The sequence below is a fragment of the Gossypium hirsutum genome, chromosome A03, assembly GCF_007990345.1.
Source record: "Gossypium hirsutum isolate 1008001.06 chromosome A03, Gossypium_hirsutum_v2.1, whole genome shotgun sequence".
Classification (NCBI taxonomy): Eukaryota; Viridiplantae; Streptophyta; class Magnoliopsida; order Malvales; family Malvaceae; genus Gossypium; species Gossypium hirsutum.
This window is the reverse complement of record NC_053426.1, coordinates 78,448,462-78,462,625: the sequence shown is the minus strand read 5'-3', so window position 1 is coordinate 78,462,625 and position 14,164 is coordinate 78,448,462. Positions and strand designations below refer to the sequence as shown.

The 14,164-nt window shown below is 33.5% G+C and overlaps 1 non-coding gene across 1 annotated transcript; it reads left to right on the top strand.

Moving 5' to 3' along the window:
* The first annotated feature begins 488 nt into the window (after positions 1 to 488).
* LOC121226894 (small nucleolar RNA R71) lies at positions 489 to 594 on the top strand. The gene has a single exon (XR_005924591.1). It is a non-coding gene; the product is annotated as a small nucleolar RNA R71 (small nucleolar RNA).
* The last annotated feature ends 13,570 nt before the right edge of the window (positions 595 to 14,164 follow it).

Below are 14,164 nucleotides of genomic sequence, written 5' to 3'. Positions count from 1 at the left end.
AATTGTTTAAATTCCCCACACCTTGATTATTCCAACTAAAGTTCAAATGCTGCTTCCACCATGGATTGTAGGTGTTGGAATAAGGTTTATTATCCCGGTTAAAATTAACCATGTAGTATACAGATACTGGGTTTGATGGGCATTCATCAAACACATAGTCTTCACCGCAATAAACAAACGATAGTTCGATTGCCTTCATCTCCTAAATTGTAGTTGGTCTCTTCCTTTTTTTGATCATATTAGTTAAAGATGATACTTGCACAACCAATGAAGTGATTGCATCAAGCTCCATAGTGCCAATAGCTTTCTTACATGTCCTAACTCTTGTGGTAGGATATTGATAATCATTGTTGGCAATTTTTTCCAAAATTTGATACGCTTCATTATAAGATTTACCCAACAAGGTACCATTGGCAGAATCATCAACTACCATCCTCGTATATGCATTCAACCCATTATGAAATATCTCCATCTGCATCCAGTGTTGGAATCCATGCATCAGACATTTTCAAAGTAATTCTTTAATCGTTCCCAAGCTTCATATAGCGTTTCATCCTCCACTTGTCGAAAAGATGTGATGTCATTTCTAAGCTTAGCATTCATATTTTGTGGATTATACCGTAGCAAAAATCTCTGGAAAAGATCATTCCTTGATGCCACTATTCCCAATGGCAAAGCATTCAGCCACACTTTTGCATGATCTCTCAAAGAGCATGTGAAAAATTTAAGCCGCAAAGCGTTTTAAGGAACACCCTATTGTCTAAACAAGTGACAGACTTCTACAAAAAGTCTTCAATACAATCTTAGATCTTCAGTGGGTAATCCACCAAACTGTCCTACTATTTGCAACATTTAAAACATTACCAATTTCAGCTCGAATTGCTGAGCTTGTATGTGTGGTCTGGCTATTCCTGGATTCAAATCATCGAAAATTGGAATAACATGTTCCCGAATTGGTCTATCTTAATTATCTATCACACGATGAGCAGTAGGATTAACATCCTAACCAATGGGATCATCATTGAGACTAGGATCATTTCCTTCCCTAGCCATACTAGCAAAGTTCTTTCAATGTCTAGGTCAAAAGGGTACTCTTTGTTAGTAGGGATGCCTCTTCTCATAAACTGATGTCAAACCTATAAAAATTAAATACAAATAAGTTAAATAAAGCTAAGAAAACAAAAGAAAATAACAAAACCAAATTTCACCAATTGCCATTCCCCGGCAACGGCGCCAAAAACTTGTCGCCTGTGAAATGATATGCAAATTGTGCAAGTATACACGTCGAATCAAGTAATAAAGTGATAAGTGAGATCGTCTCCACAGGGATTAGAACAGTATAATCTGGCCAAGTTATTAGAGTGAGGTAAGGTTAATGTTATGAAAAAAAATGATAAGAATATAATGGTATTTTGAAGGAATAATGATGCGTGCAATAACGGAAAATGCTATGACCCGACCATACAAAAGTAAGAATGTAATGGAAAATTTGAGAATAATCACGTGAATAATATGCAAACAAATAAGTAAACAACTAAAAATGTTATGGCGAAGATACGAAGATAAAGGATAAAAGGTCTACGATGTTGATCTGGAAGGTCAAGATTACTAGGAATCTGCACTTACTGACAGTAATGCCTCGGGAAAACCATACTTAACCTACTACTCAGAGGAGTTCTAAAATGACCTGCTGGAATGATGAAAATGTACAAGTGTACAGAATCGCAACAAGTAATAAAGTAACAAGTAAATGTCGAGTTATCGTACCCATAGGGACTGTGGAAAAAAATATTTATGAAATGAATAATTTAACAAGTTCGTGGTGAAAATTTGATGATTTGAAAAGGGGTTTAATTAAGATTAAAATTTAAACTAAGTAAAATAAAAATAACAATTTCCAATGCACGATTTCAAAAACAAGTTTTTATCATTATGACACAAATGTGCTAGATCAATTGCATTCTTGAACTTAACATTATCAGAACCATGATATGTTTGCTACGAATTTAATTCACGACAACTCAACAATTTGCTAACTTATGAACATACTCACCTACCAAAATCCATTTATCTCTTAACTAAATCTTTATGTCAATCCAATCTATTAAACAAATTTTAATAAGCAAATGTGTTAATGCACATACATACTTATGAAATTAAATTAATCTCTATATTGAAACAATTTAATCACAAAATCTGCAAGTTCTGCAAGGCTAATGTATTGTTTAATACTGTCGCTAATTTAACCTTTAGCTAACTTAGAAGATTAAACATGCACCAATTAAATATTATGTCCATTAATTACAATTTCAATCCACCTAAATAATTAATTCAATTGTTACCTTACAATTTAAATGCAAGCATAACATAAATATAAATTTATTTAATTGAACAAATGAGCAAGGCCTATAACAACACAAACATGATTTTTAACAAATTAAGTAATAGAACGCAATAAATCTAACACGAATTAAATTTAAGCAATTTTAATTAAATCAAGAGTAACAAAACAATAAGTATTTTTCATAACGAAATCAAGAAAATAAAAGAGTAGGGAATTAGAAACAAATCTAGTGTCTCTTTGAAGTCACTAGCGTGCTCCTCTTCTTCTCTGCTTGTTCTATCAATTTGAGGCCTCTACGAACACTTGAGTGTTGCTACTCCAAGGCGGAAGAAGGCTCTTTCTCAAGAGGAGAACTTGGCAAAGGAAGGGACAAGAAAAAAATGGAAAATAGAGGGAGAAAAGTGAGTGAAGAGAGAATGTGTTGTGAATGAATTGAGTTGAGTAATGTGTTGAAATGAGTAGCAAAGGGAGGTATTTTTAGGTGGGATTGGCTACTAATTTTAGAAAAGAAATATCAGCCATTAACTCTCCCCATGGCCGGCCACCACTCATGCATTTGTTGATGATTTCAACTTGCTATATTTGGCTAAGGGAAAATCTACAAAGCATAATAAGTGAAGGGGTTTGAATGAGATTTCAAGGAGACTTCAAGGGACGATTTGCAAGTCAATAAATCAGCTTATTTGAGCTGATTGGGTCAACATTTTGAACGATTTTGGGCAGCCCGATTGCTCATTTGGATTAGTCTTTCGTATTAGCACAACTAGGCCTTATTTCCATAATATAATAAATAATAATTATTTAACCCAAAATAAATTGGATTAAAATTAAAATAAATTATATTATTTATTAATATTCATAATTTGGACTGTCTTAGGCTAAAAAATTAATTCACCTGAGCCCTTCAGAAATCATTTCATGGTTTGAGCTTCTAATCGTGTCTGTTGAGCCAATTTTCACCCTTTGTTTAAATTTGTCGAAATTAAATCAAAATTTATGAAAATTTATTCTAAAATTAATTAAAATTAAATATGTTAATAATTTGTACAATTTAATTATTTTATAATTATATTATATTTTTTGACAAGAATTGCTACGAAACTACATGAATTTGAGTTAAAAAGGGCATGAAAAAGTCTATATATTTTTCTGTTTCCACTTGCTTCTTTCAAGAACAAGACCTCAAGTTACCTTACCTTAAACGATATATGTCTATAGGTCTTTAGCATGGTACCCTAAACTATTTTGTTTTCTTTCCATATGAACGCTGCTCTTTGTCTAGAGGTTGCTACAAGTGTTCCGTCGAACACTTGCTCATATTATTCAATTTCAATCTCATTAACCTAACCTTGTCTGAATTAGATTAATTTAATAAACATGTTGTACATCCATCTATGTCTAGAGTTTGCAAACATGAAATTTTATTAAAAAAACCATTGAATGAAATAGTGTATTTAAGCAGATCTACGCTTCAGTCATTAAAGAAAATAAGAGTTTCATCAAGTAATCCCAACCCTATGAGATTTAGCTCATGGGTTGGAAATTAAAATTCAAATCCAAAGTATCATTCAACATCATGATCATCAAATCAATTCATGAAAAGTAATCAAGAAGTAACGGAAGAACTTCGAGGGAGATAGCTTTCGCTTATCCAGCCCACACTCCAGAGATACAGTGTCCTGTGGCGGCAGAGAGGCACTGCCTTCGTTTTCCTCTTCCCGTCTCTACTCAATCGCTACCCTTTATTTTTTCCTATGGATCTCTTTTTTGTTCTCTCCACCCTTTTTAGGGTTTCCTCATTTGGCTTTTATCTTTTTTCCTAGGGTAAATCCAACAGTCCATGATTTTCTTCCCTCTTTCTCAAGTAGATATATCTGGTACAAGTTCGACTAGGCCTAAAATCGGTACGCTTTGAGTGCTGATTGGACATCTTCATGGCATTTCCATGACATTTGTGTTGACAAATTGTCCAACCCTTTGCCCTGACAAACTTTCACTCCTTTACTTCTTGTTCCTCATTCTGCACATGCCAATCCACCACCATACACAACCCTTCCACAAGAAATTAAAAGTAACTAACATTTAAGTACAACCCAAGCTCCTAATGTGATGCTAAAACAAGAAAACTACTAATGGAATGTCCTAAAATGCAACTAAATGTACCTAAGCACATGAATTAGCTAGATCTAAAGGCATGAAATATAACTTTTTTCAAGAGTTATCAACTACTTAAGACAAAATCAAAAAATTTAAGCAAGAACCTTAAAAATATGAAGAAAGTAACTAAAGTCTAAGCTAAAAGATGTAAAAGATGAATAATGTGTAAAGTCGCCTCTTTCTCTCAACTAAAAGAAGGCTTTTTGTTTTGATTATAACCCAAAAATTGTGTCCAAAATGCCCTCCGGTGTGTAGTTTTGATTAGTATTGGAGTTGGACAAGGACTACCCTTGCAATCATTTTTTGTTTCCTCTCGTCAAGGGTACAGTGACACCTATGGTTTGATATTGCGATATCCACGTCAGTCTTGAAATAGGGGATCCTTAAGAGGTTAAGTATCGTGATACCACTGTAGATAGCCTCAATCCTTTTCGTTGAAGCACTGCTAGGGGTATCATGATTTTTATGGTTCAATATCATGATACCTCCCTTCTAGGTTATGTTTTTGTTCATGTTTGAGCCATTGTTGACTTCCTACAACACTCAATAAATTAATAGGGTCCCTATGGAGCATTTAGCCAATTCAGGTCTCAAAAGTAGCATAAAACACACTAATTCACTAATTAAAGCAAATAACTAAAACCAAGTAAATGTCACATCCCAAAATTCTATTAAATGTTAGTTATTAAATAAGCATGACAAGTGGTGTAGTGCTTAAGTAGCTTTAGTAACTCCTAAAAGACCCAAGTTCTAGCCTCAATAATATCATTTAATTTTTTAAAAATTCATTCAAAATTTAGCTGACCTTTTTCATGTAAAAACCGTCCATCTTTTGCATGTAACTCCTACTCATCATTTTTTTTATAACTCCACACTTTAAATTTTGAAAAGATGAATTTCCCAAAGTAATTGTGCATTACTTTCCCTAATTCTCATATCTCCCCTCCTGAATGCTTTGTTGGGAGCTTACCCTTGGTGACCGTCCACTCCTTCCCCTCTCACACTCTCATTTTGTTTTCTTTTCATAATTCTTTTCTCTTTTCTCCGTAACTTTCTTTTTGCTAAATAATGAAACTTTTCAAATGTTGTGCTTTAATTAAAAGTTTTTTCAAAAAAAGTAAATAAATTAGTATTTAAAATTTTAAGTTTTTCACAAAAACTACTTAAACATAGTTTCTTTTATTAAGCAATAGTTTTCAATAGGTTTTAGTGTAACTTTCAAAATTTGGCCGTAATATCTAGGTCGGGTTTGGGGTGTTACATTCAGTGGTATCAGAGTTGAGTACAAAACTTGGACTGTGAATTTTAATTGAGTTGACATGTATGTTTTAAAAAATATTTTTTTAATATTTTGATATTAAATTTAAAAATTAAATTTCTGAGAACCCAAGACGCCGATGTTGATTCCTCTTTAAATAATGTACTTACTAAGATATATATTGAAAACTTATGTTATAAGATACTTGGTCATAAGATTTTAAATACGTTTGAGTAATTAAGAATATCTTTAAAACTAAGGATATTTTAAAAGACATTAGGTTGGATGAATAACCCTGGAGTACGAACTCGTGGTTCACGTCATCATGCGGCTCAGGATAAGTCATCTACTGCTCAAGTGCCCACACCGGATCTTGGTGTTAATCCTAATGAAATTAATCCTACTGTGGATAACGAGAATCAGGAGTTTAAAGAATTTGTTAATGAGGAAGCTAATCCTCATCCTGTTGATGATGCTATATCACAAGCTCTATAGAGGAGTGTTACAATGTGTAGCTAGAGGCCAAACTGATACTAGGAGTTGTATATATATAACAGAGAGGCTTCGATCTAATGGAGTTGAGGTGTTTAAGGGAGTTGTTGGGACAACCCCTACAGTAGTTGAGTATTGGATGGAAGCTACAAAAAGAATTCTTGATGACTTGAACTATATTATAAAAAAAAAACTAAAGGGTATGGTGTTGCTTCCTAGAGATGAAGCTTACTGCTAGTGGCAGCCTAGTTGTTCAAGGTACCCAAGCTGCGAGGATAACTTGGGAGTACTTTCAAAATGCATTCCAGAAGAAATATATGGGCATGAGATATGTTGAAGCTCGTAGGCTTGAGTTCATTGAGTTGAAACAGGTGGATAAGACAGTGTCTGAGTACGAGGTAGAATTCTTGAGATTAGTCCGTTATGCACAGGGGATGATAGCTTCAGAGTAAGATAAGTGTGTAAAGCTCAAGAATAGGTTGAGATACAATTTAAAGGTTCAAGTTGCAATGTTGCATGAGAGAATTTTTGAGACTTTGGTTGATAAAGTCAAGATTCTAAAAGAGGAAAAAGGTATTGAGCATGAGAGAATAGATAAAATCAAAACTCCGGTTAAGAGAAAGATAAAATCAAAACTCCAATTAAAAGAGAATTTAGCTTAGGGAATTCTAACCCGCGTCCTGTGAAGAGAGCCAATGATAATAGATCGTGATAGAACCCACTTGCAGTTGATACTGGAAATGAGACTCAAGAATATGCTCACTGTGGGAAACATAATCAAGGGGAATGATGGAGGAAATTAGGTGCATGTCTGAGATGTGGGTCTTTGAAGCATCAAATTAAGGACTGTCTGTGTATGAAAGAATAAAGGCAAGCACCGCAATCAAATCATAATCAGAATTAAAGGGGATGAGGGAATAATAGTACTAGTAATACGATACAGAGAGCATCTGGTTAAGGTGCAAACCATACTGAAGCAAAATAGTTTGCCTTAGTTTATCCAGCAAGGCATAGAGAAGACCATGATGCAGCTAATGTCATCGTAGGTACTTTTACAATTAATTCTATACAGTACTTTTCCTTGATAAATGTAAGTTCTACTCATTCATATGTTGCCTGCTCTATGTCTGATAAACTGAATATGGTAGAAGAAACTGTTAGTGTTGTTTCTATGGTTAGTCCTTTAGGGCAATCTGCAATGGTTTCACTAAAGACGATGTCAACTAGAAGTGCAAGGTGAAACATTTCCAACCAATTTGATGGAATTACCATTTAGAGAATTTGACTTAATTCTGGGAATGGACTGGTTGGTCGAACACCAAGTCAGTCTAGATTGTACTTCAAAAAGGGTTTCACTAAAGACGACTAGTGGGAAGGAAATTATGTTTGTAGGGGAGCGTAGAGATTACTTTTCAAATGTAATCTCTGCTATTGCTATTGAGAGAATCGGTAGAAAGGGATTTGAGGCATATCTAGCTTATGTACTAGATACCAGTGTTAATAGCTTCGCTTTGAGTAACATCTGTACTATAAAGGAATTTTCAAATGTTTTTTCAGAAAAATTTCCTATGATACCTCCCAATTGTGAAGTTGAGTTTGGAATTGAATTGTTGTTTGATATAGCTCCAATGTCCATTTTTCCCTATCACATGGCACCAAAAAAGCTTAAAGAATTCAAGATTTAGCTTCAAGAGCTTATGGATCGTGGATTTATTCAACCAAGTGTTTCACCGTGGGGAGCACCAGTATTGTTTATCAAGAAAAATGATGGTTCTATGAGGATGTGAATCGATTACAGACAATTAAATAAATTGACCATCAAGAATAAGTACCCATTTCCTAGAATTCACAATTTTTTCGGTCAATTTCGAGGGGTAAAGGTGTAACACCTTTTACCCGAGACCGTCGCTGGAGTCAAGCACGAGGCGTTACCTGACTTAACTTACTAATTCGGGGCATAAAATTTGATTTTAAAATTAATTTATTTACATTCATTCAATATGTCCCTAAAAAGGGCCCTCGAGACCCTAAAACATGCAATTGAAATGGTTCAGGACCAAACCGGGAACATTAAAATTTTTTCGAATACTTAGACAAATCAAAACAATTTATTTCATTATTCCTTATAAAACTGCCTATCTGCATCATAGTCACTAAATAAACCATAACTTGATTCAAAAAACTCAAAATTTAAATTTGTAAATTTTCCCTAAAACTAGACTCATATATCTTCTTACTAATTGTTTTCCAGAATTTTTGGTTTAGCCAATTAGTACAGTTTATTAGTTAAAGTTTCCCCTATTGCACTGTTTGACTACTCTGACCTCTCCTCACTACGAATGAATTTTCTCTCCGTACAGAATTCAAATGACCATTCTGTTTGTTTCTTTTGAAATTAGATTCACTAAAGAATCTATAAATATAAACTATAGCTCCTAATTATTTTTGTACAATTTTTAGTGAATTTATAAAATCAAAATAGGGGATTCAGAAATTGCTCTGACCCTGTCTCACTAAAATTCAAATATCTCTTAATATACACTTCTTTTGCTTACTATGTTTCTTTCATATGAAAATAGACTCAATAATATTTAATTATATATCTCATTCATCACCTAATTCCATTTCTACTATTCTTGGTGATTTTTCAAGATCACGTCACTGTTGCTGTTCAATACTGTTTTAATGCTAATTTCACATTTTCATGATTTCTTTGTATTAACTACCATTTAGGCATACATAACACCGAAACATGTTCTTCATTAGCCATTTCAATAGCTAATAATTATCAAATTTTTACATACCATTCTTTAGCCATATCATAGGACATACACACAAAATGGGGACATACACACAAAATGGCTAAGTCCCTATACATGCCATAAACTAGAACATTTGTAAACAAAGATACCCATTTGGTAACTTGATAGTAGATAGTATGAAGTGATCTTCGACGACCTCCAAACGTAGCTTTCTTTTAAGTACTCTGAAACATGGGAAAGTGAAAAAAGTAAGCTTATAAAGCTTAGTAATTTCACATGTAAAATAATAAGCATTAGCAATCAATTTAGCTTCCTACTATGCTGTCATAATTTGCTTAAATAATTTTTAGTTCTTACTTTCCCATCTTACTCATTGGTAACCTTACCAAAGGCTCAGAATACAAAAGGCACCTTACTTAATAGCTTGCTTACATACCTGCAAGATCTCCGTAACACATGAGTACTCTTTCATAATATAGGCATATTACCAATCATGTCATAAAGTGTCACAAGCATAACTAAAAACTCATCACTTACTTAATACTTGATAATCTCAATTACTTACAATCTCAATATTAAATAAGCCTTAAATGCATACCTGTACTCTTTCTTCATGTTCTCACATTGTCGTTTCTTTGACTTACTCTTTAGATTACTTGGGAACCTTTTCCTTTTTGAACTTACCAATGCCATGTCTTGACATGGTCTTACATGATTTCCTTGCCTTATAGAACTTATCAATGCCATGCCTTGGCATGGTCTTACATGATATCCTTATCTTACCAAATGCCTTGTTCCAAACATGGTCTTACATGGTATCCTTGTCTTACCAAATGCCATGTTCCAAACATGGTCTTACATGGTATCCTTGTCTTATTGCCAATGCCACATCTTGATGTGGTCTTACATGGAGTCCTTAATCAATGTCGATGCCATGTCTTGACATGGTCTTACACAGGATCCTTTCCTTACCAATGCCATGTCTTGACATGGTCTTACATGGTATCCTTAACAGTCGATTCCTTCTTAAATGCCATGTTATGAACATGGAATTTTTCATCAATTCTTCCTTAATTGCCATGGTACAACCATGGACTTTGAGATATCAATGCCTTGTCAAGTCATAGCTGAAACATACTTGCTCAAATTCTCAAGGTTAGTCACATAACTCAATAATAAGAATACTAATAACAATAATTGCATAATAATAAAATGCTACTCAACTTACATACTTGCATTCTCAATCTCATCATATCATCAACTTAACTTATTCTCATAAAACTATGCTAGTCAATACTTTCTTGTTATGATACAAAGCCATAATACAATATATGGTCTTACATATAAATTATACAAGTTCTTTTTCCAATATCGAATTATTATCGAACATTAATCATTATATCTGAAACTCAATACTAAAGTATTTGTGGCCAAAATATCAATTTATCATTCAAATATGCATAATTAAATGCTTATTAAACATACGAACTTACGTCGATACCAAAACGACTATTTTACCAACTTTCCTGATTTTCAGTTTTTCTCCTATTCTAGGTCCAAATCTCACTTTCCGGGATCTAAAACATCATATTTCACTTATTTAATTAATGTACTATTCAAAACATTCCCTAACTCAAAATTTGGAAAAATTACGATTTTCCCCCTAAACCTTTGCAGAATTACGATTTTGCCCCTAGGCTCAAAAATTAAAATTTATCCATTTTTCTTAAATTTTTTGACATGTTGAACATTGTTACCTTCTATGGCAACATCAAATTCCCACTCTATCATGTACTTATGAACGTTAGGTATTTTTACCGATTATGTCGTTTTACTCGTTTTCACTTAAAATCGCTTAGCAAAAGTTGTTTAACATAATTTCAAGTTTCATATTCTACCATAAAAAATCAAAATAAACACATTTAACCTATGTTTATTTTTCCAAATATGAACCCTAGCATAAATTATTGCTAGAATAAGCTAAATCAAGTTACCGGGACTCTAAAAATGTAAAGAACATTAAAAACGAGGCTAGAACGGACTTACTATTAAGCTTGGAAAGCTTGGAAACCATAACCATGGCTTCCCCCATGCTATATTCGGCCTCCATGAAGAATATGGACCAATTTTGGCTTTATTTTCCCTTTTTAATTCTTTTAATTACTAAATGACCAAAATGCCCTTAAAGGCTTTTCTTTCAAATTTGACCTATTCTTGCCCATTCTTGTCAAAAATTAAATATAATGGTCTAATTTCTAAATAAGGACCTCCAATTTAAGAACCCATTTCAATTAAAACTCCTTTATTATCTAGAACACACATTTTGCTAATTTTACAAATTAGTCATAATTATCAAATTAGGCACTTATACATAAAATTTCTTCACGAAATTTTCACACAATTATTCAATCAATGAATAAACCTTAAAAATTAATCAAAATAATTTTTTTTGACCTCAGATTTTTGGTTTCGCAACCACTACATTTCGGGATGTTATAGAAGGTGTTATCCAAAATTGACTTAAGGTCAGGTTACTATCAACTCAAAGTGAAGGAATTAGATGTGCCTAAGATTTCATTTCAAACTTGGTATGGTCATTACAAGTTCTTAGTAATGCCTTTCAGTCTTATGAATGCTCCGGCTGCATTCATGGATATGATAAATCGAGTTTTCCAACCATACATCAATTAGTGTTTCATTGTATTTATTATCGATATCTTAATCTACTCCGAGACTGAATCTGAACATGGTGAGCATTTGAGGGTTGTTCTATAAATTCTTTGAGAGAAGAAACTCTTTACTAAATTGAACAAGTGTGAGTTTTGGCTTAAGAAGGTTATCTTTCTATGTCAAGTGGTGTTTGTCGAAGGTATTCAAGTGGATCTTAAAAAGCTTGAAGCTATTTTGGAGTGGAAACAACCTAAGAATGTATCTGAGATTTGAAGTTTTCTTGGATTGGCCAGCTATTATCGGAGATTCAATGAGGGATTTTCTTTTATTACTACTCCTTTAATAAAAATGTTGAGAAAAAGTTCTCCGTTTAAATGGACTGATGATCAACAAGCCAGTTTTGAGAAACTTAAGATTGTGTTGACTCAAGTACCTATGTTGATTCAGCCTGAGTTAGGAAAGGATTACATGGTTTTCAGTGATGTGTCACATACTAGTCTTGGATATGTATTAATACAGGAAGGAAAGGTGGTAGCCTATACTTTGAGACAGCTCAAGCCATATGAGTGTAATTATCCAACTCATGACTTTGAGCTAGTAGCAGTGGTTTTTGTGCTCAAGATTTAGAGGCCTTACCTCTATGGTGAGAAGTGTATTATATACACAGGTCACAAGAATCTTAAGTATCTACTCACTCAAAAAGAGTTGAACTTAAGACAACATAGGTGGATTGAACTATTTAAGAATTATGATTGTACCATTGAGTACCATCCTAGTAAGAGTAATGTGGCAGCTGTTGCACTAAGTCGTAAGGTGATGACTGAACTTAGCGCTATTTTCTTAAGATTGATTTTTTTCGAAGATGGTAGTATCTTGGCTGAATTGCAAGTGAAGCCTTTGTTGATTAGTAAAATTAAAAAAAAAGTAGCCTTTAGATATTTTTTTTCTATCTTACTTCAAGCAAGTTGAGGATGGTTCAATGACTGATTTTGAATTTAATTCTGATGGAGTTCTTTGTTTCAAAGGAAGATATTGTGTACTGAATGATATGGAGTTGAGACAATCTATTCTCTAGGAAGCACATGGTAGTTCCTACGCTATACATCCTAGAGAAAATAAGATGTATCATGATTTGAGACAGTTGTATTGGTGGCCGGGTTTGAAACGTGAGGTGACTAAATTTGTTGCTAAATGTTTGACCTGTCAACAAGTGAAGGAAACATCAACTTCCTTCTGGTTTATTATAGCTTATTAAGATTCCTCGGTGGAAGTGGGAACATATCACTATGAATTTTGTTAGTGGTTTGATTTTGACTTCCACTAAGAAGGACTCCATGTGGGTAATTGTGGATAGGTTCACTAAGTTGGCCTATTTTCTATCGGTACATACTGATTATTCTTTTTAGAAGCTCGCAAAGTTGTATATTTCTGAGATTGTGTGATTACACGACATACCTATGTTAATTATTTTCGATCAGCATCCTAAATTTACATCTCGATTCTAGAAGAAATTGCATGAAGCTCTTGGTACTCATTTGGATTTTAGCACTGCTTATCATCCATAGTTTGATGGGCAACCTGAGCTACTTATTCATATTCTTGAGGATATGTTGAGAAGCTGTGTTTTTTACTTTCAAGGAAGTTGAAAGGATCATTTACCATTGGCTGAGTTTGCATACAACAACAGTTTCTAAGCTAGCATTCAGATGAGTTGTTATAAAGGTTTGTATGGTCTTAAGTGTCGAACTTCTCTGTGCTAGACTGAATTAGGTGAAAGGAAAATTTTGGGACCCAAGCTGGTTCAAAAGGCTAAAGGTATAGTTAAGTTGATACAAGAAAGATTACAGTGGCTTCTGATAGGTAAAAACTCTATGCTATTCTTAAAAGAAAGGATATCAAATATTGTGTTAGGGATCAAGTCTTCTTAAATGAGTCTCCGTGGAGAAAGGTGTTGAGTTTGGACGGAAAGGAAAATTAAGTCCAAGTTTTATTGGACCATATCGGATTTTGAAAAGAGCTGGACCTGTGGCATATCAATTGGAATTACCACTGGAGTTGGATCATATCCACAACATTTTTTTCATGTCTCTATGTTGAGGAAATACCATTTATATCTTTCTCATGTGGTTAATGTACAAAAAATTGAAACTAGACCGGATTTTTCTTTTGAGGAATAATCGTTGAAAATTTTAGACTGTGATATTAAAATTATGAGGAAAAAGCAAATTCCTTTGGTCAAGGTTCTATAGTGGAATCATGATTCTGAGGAAGCCACATGGGAGCTAGAAGATTCTTTTCGACAACAATATCTTCATCTTTTTTGACCAAGTAAATTTCGAGGATGAAATTTATTTTAAGGGGGTAGAGTTGTCACATCCCAAAATTCTATTAAATGTTGTTAGTTATTAAATAATCATGAGAAGTGGTGTAATGGTTAAGTAGCTTTAGTAACTTTTAAAAAACCCAATTTCTAGCCTCAAT